The sequence below is a fragment of the Manis pentadactyla genome, chromosome 3 (genome assembly GCF_030020395.1).
Source record: "Manis pentadactyla isolate mManPen7 chromosome 3, mManPen7.hap1, whole genome shotgun sequence".
NCBI lineage: Eukaryota > Metazoa > Chordata > Mammalia > Pholidota > Manidae > Manis > Manis pentadactyla.
Window position 1 is genome coordinate 22,021,036 of NC_080021.1, and position 15,150 is coordinate 22,036,185.

The 15,150-nt window shown below is 41.3% G+C and overlaps 1 protein-coding gene across 1 annotated transcript in view; it reads left to right on the forward strand.

Moving 5' to 3' along the window:
• The window catches only part of SNTB1 (syntrophin beta 1), a 227,767-nt gene that overhangs the window by 59,894 nt on the left and 152,723 nt on the right, over window positions 1-15,150 (forward strand). The window lies entirely within an intron of this gene.

Here is a 15,150-nt window from a genome sequence, read left to right on the forward strand (position 1 = left end):
CCTCATGTCACAAAAATTAAAGAATCTAAAAAGGAAAAAAAAAAAAAGAATCCAATGTCTTGCTTATGAAAAACACAGGTCAGAAAAATTTTCTATATGTCTCTATATGGTGACATATGGTAACTACACTTACTGTTGTGAGCATTTAGTAATGTATATAACTGTCAAATCATTGTTGTATATCTGAAACCATGATGATATTGTATATCAGCTATATTTCAATAAGGAAAAATTTTTTTAAATGAAAGGAAGCAGGCAACTGCTATCCTGTTGGATTTTTTTTTTAGGACCATGGAATGATTTCCTCTGAGTCTGGACTGGTTACCCTAGGAATATGGGTTTATGCACGACTGTATCATTTTCACTCATGCCAGCTACAACTCTACCATTAACTTAGCCATAAGTCACTTGGCATCTGTGATCCTCCACTGCCTCTCCAATGAAACAGTAATAGCAGTGCTTCCCCATTGGGGCAGGAGAAAAAATTTGAAGCAGAATTAGAAAGCACTCTACAAGCCCAAGTGTTTTGTAAATATTTAATACTCAGTAGTCAAGGTAAATGTCAGGAGCGTGTGACACCCAACATTAACCTTTTCGTCATGACAGCTCTTTAGATGTGTTTAATGCCCCCAGTCCAAACACTGGAGACCCTGAACTTCTCTGACCTTTCACCTTTTCTTACTTTTTTTCTTCACTGTGCCCAAATACTTCCCACCCAACATCAAACTACAATTCATTCTATTGCTCTGCAGAAGGTAATTTTAGCTCCTGAGGAGCCTCAGTGTGCTGCACTCCATCTTGGGTTCCTAAGTGCCTGCATAGAAGAGCTTAGGCTCCCCCGGGAACTTCCTGTTTAAGACAGAAGTGCCCCTGTGTGTTTGAACTGAACCGAATGCCTTTGTCCCAGAGCAGTCTCCACTGTGGAAATCCTCTCTTCTCATTAGGCTAATCCACAGATAGGCTAAAGTAATTTCCCTTCAACTTCACAGCCCTGCTGAGTCCTGGTAACTAATGAGGCCCTGTGTCTGCTGCTATTGGTAAGGCTTGCTGGTTGAAGATACAAAGGATGTGGGTAAACTGGGGAGGGAGAGGGATTATTTTTAAAATACTTCTAGTAATGCACGGAGCTCTCTCTAGGTTAACTCTATTCTTTCTCTTGAAGTTGTAAGAGCTTTTCAGTAAACATTTTTAGACACAGTTTCACAGGGGAGATTTGCCACACTCCCAGAATGACTGTGACTCTGTTGTTCATTGCTCTACCTGTGTCACACCCACATTAGCTGCCAAACAGCAGGACAGTTCTTATGAACAATGATTTGCAATCTTGGTTTATTCCTCCATTGCAGAAAGGGTTGATGAGTGAAGTCTTCTGGTAACTTTTACTGGAATAGAATGGAGCACAGATTCAGGAATTCTCAAGGCTGCCATGTGTTTGGTGAAAAAAATGAATACTAAAATCCTTTTCGTTTCAAAAAAAAAAAACCTAAACTAAACTAAAGGTGACATGTGCAGTTACCTGAGACTGGCTTATATTTGTAGTGAGTTTTGTGATTTATGTAGGACTTTTATATTCATGATCCTCTCAGCTTTAAAATATTATTTTTGATACTTTTAGTTGATGGTCAGAGAGACTGCTGTAGAGCAGCAAGCTGGATGAATGATTGGGAGTTGTAGGGAGGAAGATTTCTGTTACATTACAGAAGGAAGGAGGAGATATATGGAGAGAGAGTAGGAGGAAAGAAATCAGTCACTTAGCCTCTCCAAGACTTGCTTTCCTTATTTGAAAAGTGAACATTATTATAGTCTTTATAATATTTATCTTATAAGGTCTTAACTCACCCATGGTAGACTCACCCTGGAAGTCCTCCTTCATCCCCAAAGTGACTTAGAAGTTCTGGTTGGTATTGCTGCTTACATGATGGTGATTCATGAAAAATTTGTCCACCCAAAGTTGTTTGGTTCCTGGCTGACTGCCCTGGGAAGTTCTGCTCTTGGGGTAACCCGGTAACTCCATAGCCCTCATCAACACATCCACTGGATTGGTTTAGCCACTTATATGTTTGTCTTCTGAGGGGACTTAGTAGGGGTGCAAAATGGGATTATACATTATGGTAAATGAGAAGGGGTTGAGAAAAGTTCTGAATCAGAGAATAACAAGGAGGAAATGCATTGTGTTGCTGGGTAGAGAGCATGCTGAAGCCATACTTGATGAAGACAGTCCTCGAACAGCTAGCCCTGAATCCACCGTCAGCAGTAAAAGTCAGTGTAAAAGGCTGTTCCCTTAAGTGACTTCAGAACTCTAGTGTCCCCCAAATCTCTGGATATTGTGTTAGATCTTTTTGAGTTTATTTTGGTTTCTATTTCTTCTATGAAATACTGCTTAGTTTATAGGAGATAATGTCAGGCATGGACACAAATTGCCTTTCCTTCCCTTCTTAGTTCCAATAGGAGCATATCCTATACAAGTCATGAGATTAGCTTAAACTGAGAACAGCTTTATAGCTAACAAACATTTCTTTGGTGCTTCATAGTTGACAAAATATTTTTTACATGTTACATGATTTGTCTAGAGCATTAATTCTGTGATTTAGGTATCCTAGGTATTTTTTAAAAAAGGAAGGTAGTAATATATACCTGTCTCACAAGATTGAGAGGATTAAATGGGATGTTTGTAAAGGACTTTGCATAGTCCCCTGGAATACTAAAATCATTTATTTCTAATGCTTCTCTTTTATGGATGAAGAAACAAATTCAGAAAAGTCATGTGATATGTTCAAGGTCACTGGACGAGTTGAAGGTGATCCATCACTCAGGCTGCCGCTCCACCAGGCTCACATGTCAATGAACAAGTAAACACTTGACATTTAAGCTAGGATTCCATATTATAAACTATGGAGAAAGAGAGAGAGAGAGAAAAAACAGAGGAGAGAGAGAGGGGGGAGGAGATAGAAAAATAGGAGAGAGCGAGCACTATTCTCTTTCTGAATATTTGTGGACAAATAATGATAGTGAACAGATTCACTACCTGAATTCGTATGTCCCCACCAAATCTGTCCCCACCAAATTCATATGCTGAAATCCTTATGCCCAGTGTGATGGTATCAGGAGGTGGGCCTTTTGGGCAAGTGCCTGGGTCATGGGGATGGACTGCTCATGAATGGAATTAGCACTTTATAAAAGACCACACAGAGCTTCCTAGTTCCTTCCACCATGTGAGGACACAATGAGAAGTCTGCGATCCAGCAGAGGGCCCACACCCGACCTTGCTGGTGCCCTGATCTTAGGCTTCCAGCCTCCAGAACTGTGAGAAACAAATTTCTGTTGTTCATAATCTACCCAGTCCATGAACTTCATTACAGCAGCCTGAACAGACAAAGATGTGGAGATTTTAAAAGGTTAACTTGTTAAGACTGGTGAGAGAGACCATGTAAGAACTTGTTCGTTATGCTTCAGAAGATTGGAGACTGACGAAAATTAGGCTTGGGGTGGATTAATGATTGTGCATTGAGCATTGACTCCCCTATACAGAATTTTATTGTTGTTAACAACCATTTGATCAATAAATATGAGAGATGCCCTAACAACAACAACCAAGAAAAAGTACACACTTCCAATTGTAAAATAAATAAGCAACCGGGATGTAATGTATAGCATAAGGAATATAGTCAAAATATTGTAACAACTTGGTATGGTGATAGCTGGTACTTAGAATTATCATGTATATAAATGTTGAATCACTGTGTTGTACACCTGAAACTAATGTAATGTAATACTGTGTGTCAACTACCCTTCAATAAAAAATAATTATCTAAAAAAAAAAAAAAAAAAAAAAAAAAAAGACTGGTGAGAGAGAATGACTATTTCACCCAGGTGTGATTTAGGATATCTTGTAAAAATTACATGTGCCTGTGCCTCAGGTATGGTAATGTAATCAAAAGGGCTTATGGGAATGAAGTGCATTGAATTTTCCTCCAGCTTCTGGCTTCCAAGGCTCCCATGTTTTAGCCCTGCCACATCAGTCCTTGCATGTTAACAGATGGTTGACATGGCAACCCCTGGGGGGCCAGGGCAAGGGAGCGGTCCTCTAATAAAATCCAAGCTGGTTCAGTTGAAGAAGTTTGTGAAGCCTTTTTATATCTTCTTTGCATCTTGACCTCACATTGTGCATCATGGAAATGTTATTTCCAGCCACAAAAGTTTCCGGCTTAAATGAAACCATCCCTTGATAGAATTCTGAGGTGAGCAGATTCATGTGCATTGGTCCCCTGCTTTTCCTTAGGGCCCCCCTACCATACTTTCGAGTGACACCTGCCTGCTGCAAAGCCTTATACTTATCTCAGTCTCTTCAGGTTATCTGGGGCCTTGGCCATTCTATCTCTAATTCTCATGATCCACCAGGCTAAGGGCTACTTCAAAAGAGCATAGTTGGCAAGAAAAATACTTGGAGGAATGTGAGCCACCTTTGGAACTGCTTGAACCAACCTCGTCCAAGTTCTTGATGTTCTTCCACCTTCCGAGGAAAATCCCAGAGCAACTCATTTGTTCCCTTGTGTGGTAAGTGTGCTAGGGCTGCATTAACAAAACCCCACAGACTAGATGGCTTAAATCCTACAATTCTAAGGTCGGTGCACCTGTCTGGTTTCCCTGAGGCCTCTCTCTGTGCCTTGCCAGTATTCAGATGGCCACCTGCTTGCTGCCTCCGCCCCAGTAAGCACAGAGCCCTGCTCCCTGCCCCAGGTCTTTTGTGTGTGTCCTGATCTCTTTTCTTGTAAGGACACCAGTCACGTTGGCTTGGGCCCACCCCAACAGCCTCGTTTTCACTTCATCACCTCTTTAACGGCCCTGAATCCAAATAGTCACATTCTGAGGTACTCGGGGTCAGGGCTTCAACATACAATTTTGAGGGGGACACAATCCAGCCCATAATACCTCATCAGCCTTTAAACTTTATGCATCGCTGCCTCAGTTTTCTGCTGCTTTCGTATCTTGTGGTTTCCATTCCTCCAGCCGCACCTCATCTTAGGGGTAGCCTCATGGCAGTGTTGAGGCTTCCTCCAAGCTCCCTCCAAGCTCTGGCTCCTGCAAAGTTTGCTGAGTTCCAAGCAACTCAGGGGTTTGTGGAAACCCTGTTGTACTGACCTCATGTTCACTGCTGAGTTGGGCTCTGGTCCCTTCTGCCAGAAGACATAAGAATGGGCAGACTTGGATTTTCTTTCTTAAATGTTCCTGAGTATTGTGACTGCTTTTCCTGACTCACTCCTTCTATTTTATATACTCTGTCTCTTAGAACTTCACATGTTCTCTATGGCCGAGATCAAAAGATCTCTTTTGGGATGTGTTTAGCTTCAAAGCTTTCCTGTCAATTTACAGCCAGTCATCCTAGAATCATCAGGAAACTCCGGATCTCTTATGCCGGGGTGTGGGGTGGGGCTTTTTTCTCCCCCAATACTTTGTGGGCAGTTGAAAGGGCACCATTGTTCAATCTAGGGCTGGTCACAGGCTCCAAATATTCCAGTCACTCTCTTTTTTTGGACATTCCAACAACCTGTATTAGAGCATGTAGCAAGGGTTTCATTTCTCTGGCTCTGTCTGGAACCCTAGAATTGCCATCTGCTTGTTCGATAACCTAAGGAGTCTTATTTCCCAAAAGTCTCAGTTTCTTCATCCAAAAAGTGGTGAAAATGAGAGCACCTAATTCCTAATGTTGTTGTCAGGCATTAAATAAAGTAGCATAGAGCCTTGCACATGGTAAGCTTGCAATAAATATTAGCTTTCATGACTATTATGCAAATAAAACAGTGACAGTCTTGAATTTCTTAAGTTATAATCTTCCTCTTCTTTATGTGTCTCTTATTTTTATCCAACAAAATATTTATCAAGTATCTGCTGTGTTCTAAGCACTGTGCTAAGGTCTTTATGTTCATTGATCTTATTTCCTCACAGTAAACCTTGGAATTGGTATTAGTACTAGCAGAACTTTGCAATCCTGGGGATATAGCCTTGAACAAGACAGATGTGCCCTTCCTGCCAGAGCTTACAATATAGTGGGAAAGCCAGATGATAGACTAGTAATTACAATAACGGGATCTTACCAGTCTTCTAGTCCTCAGGGCAGCACCGACTGTGATTACTGGTCACGGGATCCAAATACGTTTAAATACAGTTTGCCTTACTCAGTGCTGCGCATCGTGAAATTGTATCACCAAATTCTTGCGTCCCATAGGGGTCTTGTCAATGAAAGCTCTGAAAGCTTAGAGCTGGAAGAGAATGGAAAGCATATGATTGTTTGTATTTGGTAAGTTAGAGCTAATTATTTGTCATTACAAGAGACACAGACCCATGCTCCATTCCTTCTTTCAGAAGAGACCAAGTAGCTTAGAATTCCCAGCCAGCATCCTCACGAAGGGGGTTGAAGAAGGAGAAGGGTTATTTGGTTGGCTCAGTGGAAGTTTACAACAGATCTATTGGCTTGGAGATCCAGAGTCACTGAGCCCGGGCCCTGCAACTCTGCAAGCAGTGTGCTGCACACAGAACCCATGTTTTAGGGTGAAAAATGATACAGATGCCTAGTATGTACCACCAATGCCAGCTCCAGATACCTTCCTAGCCTCCGATTTAAAACCACAGCCAGACTTTTTACACGGATAGGCCTTCTTATCTATACAAAGTCATCCCTCAGGTTCAAGGACTCACTCCAAGAAGAGGAAAGGCATGGACCACCCAGGGATTCTGAAATCAATTACTGTATTTTTTTTTACCACTCTGTGAGTACTCCTCAGAGATATTTGTCTACCTAATACAATGCAGGTATATATAATTTTACTCCCAGTGAGGGCCTATAGGGTAAACTTGATTTTCTTTGTCACCTCTGTGATATTTGTCATGTGGACTAGCATTCTGGATATTGTCTAATAGCTCCAGTTCTAATTGCCCCTTGAAACGGATGTGTTTTACCCCGAAGGAGAAACTCCTGGAAGCATGAGCAGAAAGAGTTGATTTATGCCTGTTGGTAAGCTGCCATGCCCTTTCAGTTTGGCAGCCTGCAAGTGTCTCAAAGAAATGTTTTATGTGCTCCCTATTCATAGGATATTCCTTTGTTCAAAATGAAAAGGATCAACTGTGAACTGAAGTAAATGGCATAATGCTCTGAAAGCAAAAGAAAAACTTGTCATGCTCAAGAGCCCAGACAGAACCCACATCCTCAGGGTGAGGTTTCTACTTTTTTGGTTAAACGTGAGGAGCAACTGGAAAAATCTACTTTAAGGTATGAGTTCTGCTAGAGACAGCAAGCATGCTTTTGGTTTGTCCTGACTTTTTAAAAAAAAAGTCATAAACTGTACAGCTGTCTTCCTCTCAGTGGTTCAAGGTTGCAGAAATGAGCAGAGTTAACATACAAGAAGTAGGAAGCTATTTGATAAATAAAGGAGAGGTGAAAAACATAGCTTGTATACCAACAACTCATATGAGTGCTTTGAAGCACAGACACACTTTTAGTATCCTACTAAATGTGTCAGTAGTAAAACTCTTTACAAAGGTTTTGAGCTTTTCAACTTTTAATTTTCATACCCTAAAGGAGAGATAAACATCTTGAAAAGAGCCTAATTGCTTCCTATGGCTGTCAAAGGAAACTCCAATTTTGAAACACTTCTTATGTAGTCCCCTCATGAAATAAAATTATTACACCAGTCGCCTTTGCAGAAATCATATAGCGTTGGGGAGTGCTGAACGTTTTCAGCTGAAGTTCATTTTAGGGGAAGTTAAAAATTTAACAAGTCATAATCATTACCCGGAATTGAACCCATGGTGTCTAGTAACAGCTGGGGTGCTGACAGATAGAGAGCAAAGTTCTGCTGCTGGCAAATGCAGGGTTAGCTTCTGGTTCTGGGTTTGGTACTTGCTTGCTAAACGAGTGAGGAAAATCTCATGGGTTTCAGTTTCGTCCCCTGTGACATGAATCTGACGTCTGCATGCCACCGAGGTCCTTTCCTGTGCTGACATTCTGGGGCTCCCGGTGAGGGAGCTAACCTTCTCTAATGAAATATTAAGCAGTCTGAGAAGTTGTCTTTTCCAAACCCAGTCCACCCAGGATTTCATAAACTGGCCCAGAGAGATGGTATTGATCCTATCGATCCATTTCTAATGTTCTGCCATTGACCATCTTTCATTCTGGATCTGAAAAGGAGTTGCTGCTCTCGTTTTATGGACTGTTGTATGGTTCCTTAATATTGCAGTTGTGTGGTTTATTTACTCTAACTGGTGAACAGAAAAAAAAAATGAGTTGAGCATTCTTTTTTTTCCTCGAGCAAACTAAAATAGGGTGTAATTTGACTTGGATTTATAATTGCAATTTACTCATTTAACTGAAAACACTTATACTTTTTCTTCTTAGCTGTTATTTATTAAGCTATCCCATGGTAAGCTAAGCTCACTTTCTCTACATATATACTATTTAAAATCCTTAAATCAGTGTGAAAGATCAATGTCATTAATCCCACTTTACAGAAGAAATTGAAGTGCAAAGGTATTAAGTAACTTACTTAGAGTCATTCAGTTTATGATGGCCTGAGATTCTGACTCAGCCCAGTGCTCTAACCACAATACACTGTATGTACTAGGTATGTATGCCTGTATAAAACATATTGAAGAGACATAACAAGGGGAGAATATTATTGTTTGTCAAACAGTTTGTTGCAAAATGAAGTTCACTTTGAAGTCCTTTCTGACAAGCTCACTGCCCAGATTTAGAGAATTTATTAGAGCAATCCCTGGTATATAGTAGGTTCTCAATTTGGTTGAACATTTACTTAGATTTATAAAACTGGAATTTATGTTTGGGACATCCCTATGGGGTTTGTGATGGAATTGGCAGTGCATTTATTTGGTGTTGAGTTGAGATCATTGATTTTACAGACTCCATGTTTGCACTCTGACCTGATGCCACAAGTCCTTGGCTCAGTGGCTGTGGGGGCAGAAGCCATAGTTTGCAGAGTCCCAGAACATTAACCTACACCCTCTGCTTAAAAATACGAAGGTGGAAAGACTTAATCCAACAACACTGGATTTCACTTGAGGTATGTTTTTCAGGAGCACTGTTATTTTATGAGGTTGACAATGAGTTAGGCATGGCCCTGTCCTGCTCTGTCAACCTGCTCCAAAAGTGACAGGGCTTTCATTATGATAAGGATGGAGCCCGTAGGCAGAACATGGATCTATTGACTATAATCAATGATGATTATAATTATAGATACATAGGAAAATAGTACTTTAAAAATAATTTTGAATAATTAATGCATGCTTGGAGTAAACAATTCAACAAGTACCAAAGCATTTCACCTCCAACCCTCACTCTCATTCATCCAGTTCCCCTCCCAGGAATGACCATAAATATGAATCTCTTCTAGAATGTTCCAGAAATATTTTACACAAATACAAGTACTTCTGTATTTATGTATTTTTTTTCCACAATGCACAGCACATTTTGTACAATTCTGTAACTTGCTTGGGATATAGGGTTTTCTAAAAAAACAAATTTTTAAAGTGTCCCAATGTATGGGTGAGTTAATAAATATTTTGTTAAACAAATTAATTCACAAAGGGAACAGATAAGAAGGAGGGGGTGCGAGAAAGAATATTTCTATGGTAATACCATCCCACAGTAAAGCTTAAAAAGATTTGCCCAGGAAGCTGGCTTCACATCTCTATTTGTTCCTCTGTGCTCCAGTAGGAAGCTATGAGATGTAGCTAAAAGACCACAAGGCTTGGAAGCAAACTCACACAGAATTTGTTAGCCATTTATTTGCCCAGTGATCAGTAAACTGAGAATTCTCCTAGGAAACCACCCATCCCAGTGCTGGGCACATGGTGAAATAGTAAAAACTTCTGCTCAGTCACATGAATTTCCTGTATGGTATTTTGGCTCTACTTCAACCTGGGTTTTGTTGCAATATTCTACATACTGTGAGAAAAAAATCTGGCAGTAGTTTTCCTCATCTCTGAAAGCTGTGGCCAGTATTTATTGAGTAATACTCTGTGCTGGCTGCTGTATGAGCACCTTGGTGCACATGGTCACATTTAAGGCTCACAGCATCCCTACGAAGTAGTTACAGTTTTTGCCATTATTTTTTCAAACCTGAAATTCAGCAGAAAAGGAACATAATTTTCCCAGAGTCACACCCCAGGTAAATGGCAGCTATAGACCTTGACCCCGGCATACATGCCCCTCAAGCCCCTTGTCTGGACTGTTTTTTTTTTTACACTGTGTAGACACATCCCTTCAGCACCAAAGAGAAGAAATGAGCATGTTGCTACCTCAGCCTAGCTCTCGGCACACATCCCTGAGGATGTTTGCAGCTTTATAGAGCTTTTTAATTTATGGCAAATACAAATAACAAGATGAGGCACACTTTGCCCCCATGTGTCAGAGACCCCATATTAATATTTCCTGTGTTGATCAGCACGTAAGGAATTCTACTGAGATGCATTTTCTGATCTCTTCCACTCCCATTTTCCAGCCCCCTATCCAGGAGACCCTTCCTGCCTTCTCATCTCTTGATCACAGCAGGCTCCGTACAATTCCTGCAGTGTAATGCAAAAAGAAAGGGAGAAAAGCGTTGACTGAGAATTCTGGAAACGTTATTTAAGCTGAGGAGGAGCACTGCAGATTGACTATAAGACTATTAGTGCTCTCAATGCCCAGACGCTTTCTTGTCGGCATTCCAGTTTCAGATCTTATGACTGTTTAATTACCACCACTATTTCACATTGCCAGGACTTGCCTCTTCAAAACACTACTGGAAGGAAGTTCAGTGCCGATTGTAGCCAGCTTCATGCGCTGTCTATGCTGCAGATCTTTAATGGCTTTCCTCATTCTGTGGCTCCGTCACAAACAGTCCAGATAATGGCTGAAATTCTCCCTCTTAGAACTCCTATTTTTTTCCTTATGTACCATGGGCGGGGTGGGGGGAACGGATGGAACTGTTTTCTTTCTGTTGAAGAGTGATTTTCCTTATTGCCATTATTACACAGGAATTGCTTCAAATGTCCACCCTCATCTTACATGTAATCTGAAATTCATTCATAAAGTTATTTAGATATTTGAGTAATTCTGGGAATTGCTTATTTTACATAGATGTTGAAAGAGGAGTTTAATCCATAGAGGGTGATTTTATCAACCACATAGTTTTGCTATGGAAATATAAGGTTCCTTTCTGTTACAGAGCAACAGATCAAATCCTTATCCAATAAAATTTACACTCAGTGGTCAACAGTGACTCTTAAGAACATCTAAAAAACTAGAGAACGGATAATCTGAGGATAAACAGTATTCAAGTTTTTAAGTGACAGCTAATGATTTTTTAAGAAATGTAGTTAAGAAACATATTTTCTAAAGTGAATAAACAGAGTCCTTAAAAAACGGTGCAAAATAGTTTTGCTTATGCCTCCCCAGTGAGCAAGGAGAACTTGAGTTCCTGATGAATGCATGAACAGAAGCCCTGTGTAAAGGAGAGAGCTGTAGATTCAGTATAGTGGCCGCTGACCTCACATGCGGACATCCCACACGATCATCGATCAAATTCATCAGACTGGTTTATAACAGGTTAACAGTAATTGACCACTTTTCTCAGGCTTTTGGTACCAGTGACCTCATCCATTATTAGTGATAATGATAATTCTTAGCTTCATAGACTTTTGTGATGATCTGGAGGGGTTTTCACATAGTAGCTTTTAAGAATGTCTCTCCTGTCTGAGATAATGAAGTAGCCGCCTTAAGGCAAGAAGACGGGCTAGATGGTGTGTTAAGATTCTGTCTTACGTTACTATGATTAGTGTTGTGTGTCATAGGAAGCACACAGGCATAACATCTATGCTCTGTTGTGGCCGCTGCTGTCACCATCAACTCCTTCCTTCAATCCTCGTTTAGTGGGGGGTCCCCTGAAAGCAGAGTCTGAGACAAGGTGCAGGTAGTTTATTTGGGAGGCAATCTCAAGAAGCTGGAGTGAAAGCAGAGAGGTTGATACCGTGAAGAATGGAAAGCCCTTAAAGAGCATAATGTTGAAATACTGAGCTGGTTGCCATGTTGGGCAGCTGGGGCTAAATCTCATTTGCAACCTTTTGAGGAATAGTTCAGAATCCACCTAGAATAACTGTCTCCCTCCCTCCTGCAAAGATTTGAGGGCTGGAGCATTATTCACAGTGCCTCCGCCCGCCTCCTGCTCCCTCACCCCACCTCTCGCTTCCCTGCCTCACGTCAGTTCCCCCAACACTGGGCTGAATGGCTCTGGCAGCTTTGGAGGAAGTTCTGAGTCAGAGCTGCTGAGAAGCCTGAAGGGGAGAAGGTTCTGAAGCAACCGTCCACCACAGCCGGAGTGGAAGTCAGAAGTGGCTGGAGGGACATGCCCTGGAACCCCGTTAGCAGCTGGCACAGTATTCTCCCTCCTTTTCCTCACCTGCTTTCATCTCCACCTCCCGGCCAGCTTCAGCACTGTTCACTGTCTGCCTCGGACCCCTCGTCCCATTGGCTTCAGTGGCCCCCAAGTCTCCTCGCTTCACTCCCCACCCCCATCTCTAGCTCCCACCTGTATTCTTCATTTGACTGTGTAATTCTGTCACCCCTGCTTTTCTCCCTGTCTAACTGATACTATCCCTGTGTGTGGGCCTTAGCTTTCTTATCTGCTCACTCTTTAGTCAAAGCAACAAAACACCAAAAAAAAAAAAAAAGTGTCTTTCAAAGCTCACACTTTATACTGAGCTAGTGATTATACAAGATATTGTGAGCTAATTTGCAGATGTATCTTTAAAATCAAGTGCTTCATTTCCATCAAATTACTCAAACCTCTTCCCTGTTCCACATTCCCTAGAAGGGAACAGCTGCTGAAAATAGCTTTGTGAGTTTGAAAGCTGGAATGTGGTGTGGGTTGAGGAGTTCAGCTTGCTGGGGAGAGAACTTTGTTCTGAGATCTGCAGGAGACACATATCCCTGCTTCACAGGTGACACAGATGATGGCACGCCACGTTCTGTAGCACCAGTGGGGAAATGTATGCCAACTACAATTAACTGACGTGGGCAGGCCTGGGCCTGGAGCTGTCACTCTAAGCCCAGACCTTGTCAGGATGTCCAGAGCTCTGACTGGCCATGGTACTCACACATGTCTAATGTCCCCTGAAATGGGTGCCTTTGCAGGGCACCCAGGCTGCACCTTTAGCAGAAAGGCTGACCATCTCCAAAGCCTTCTGCTACATGCTGTTTTTCCATGGGTTACCTTTCCAGCTTCAGGGGCCCAAAAGATCTTGGCAGAGCCTGACATAATCGCTTTCCTTCATGGTGCATAGGCAAGCGTTTCAGATTTCCTGCCTCTAACCCCATCAAGCATGCCACCTTTGCATCCCCCAAACAGACTGTCCACCTTCTGTGGCAGTGATGATGGGGCTGTCACGTAATTTATCTGTTCATGTGTCTGCTGCCATCCTCACTAGACTGGAGGCACCTGTGGCAGGAAACAGTCATTTATTGGACATGCAGTATTAATTAGCTAGGCATAGCACTAAGGCCATAGCATATTTAATTTTCTTTGCAATAAATAGTCCTGCTGGGTAGACATGATTATCTTCATTTAATGATGAGAAAATGTGGGGCTAAGGTAGGTCCAGAATGCAGGGATATACAGCATTTGAAGGATAGAATTAGAACCTAGACCCAATTACCTATACGTCTAGGAGTGCACAAGACCAGTGAGCTGTCTGAACTCACTGCTTATATACATGTGTCTTTTTGGCCAAGCAACCTACTAGGGGTGAATGAAGGAATACACAGAGTGGACTTAGCAAATGCCAGGCTCATTTTACATATTTATTTGCTTTCTGCATTTGTGAGTAATGCCAATTAGACCCATCTCTCTACACCAAGAAAATGTCATGTTTCTTTGCTTTGCTTTCTAAAAATAATTTAAAATGGTTCTTTGTATAGTTTATAACATCGACCTATACACTTAAAGTCTTTGCTAAGCATATGTAATGTGTAGTGTATATGCATATATGTGTGTGTGTGTATGTATATAGATAGATAGATATCTTGCTATATATTCTCCTTTGAACTTCTTTTGTTCGTTTGACAACATAACACCATGAACATCTTCAGCATTAAAATTTCATTTCTCTGATATAGTTGGAACAAGTGGTGTGATAAAATAATCAGATTGGAAGGGATTTTTTTGAAGTTACCACCCGCCTTTATCTAAATCAGCATCTCAAACTTATTTTTAACCATTATGTATTTTTTCCCCAAATAAATAGCATAAATAACAAATTTTCCTAAACACAGAACTAACATGGCATTAGGGTTATATTTGTATGAATTTATTTTGTAAGCATAGCTTGACAGAGTCACTTGTAGGAAGCCAGCCATTAGAATAATAAGGCTTGTTTCAGTTTAGACACACTTTGGAATTGGACGTTAGAGCCAGTGGCTGCCGTTCCCTATTTGCCTCAGCATCTTGTTTTGATTGTGTGGTGATGGGAGGATCATGGCCTGCACAGGTAAGTGTTTGTAAGTGGTCATCATTATTTAACAGATGCTGCTGCAATTAGCAGAGGGCGTGCTGCTGGAGAAGCTTGATTTCAAGGTCTGCACGCAAATGAACTGGCCTTGTTGGGGCAGGCCAAGCCTTGACGTGCTCCAACATGTCAGACTTTCACATAAGACACAGTTGAATACATAAGCACCACTTTTTATCCCCATTTTTTAAATAGTGGAAAGAAACTCTCCTTTCAAAAAGTGAAATCTTAACCAAATACATGTGGAACCCCTTAAAACATGCTTTGTAGAAATGTGGGATCCCATGACAGTTCTCCAGAATTTAGCTAGCAAACCACTGATTTAGCATCCAAAGAAAGTCTTATAAAAATTATAAGAGCTGGGAAACAGGCAGGCTACCCAAGACTGCCTCAGTAATAAACCCAAGTAGTTAAATCCCCTAAAATTCTTCCTTTTGCCTGACTCAAGTCTCTGAAGCTGCAACCTAGGCTTAGCACAGTGTAGGGAAGGCTCTTGGAAAATACTTGATGACTGCTAGATTGAGGCTTCTATGGAGGGATAAAGTCTTCGGACCTTCTCACCAAATAAATATATTTATTCTCTTACCCACTCCTGACTGG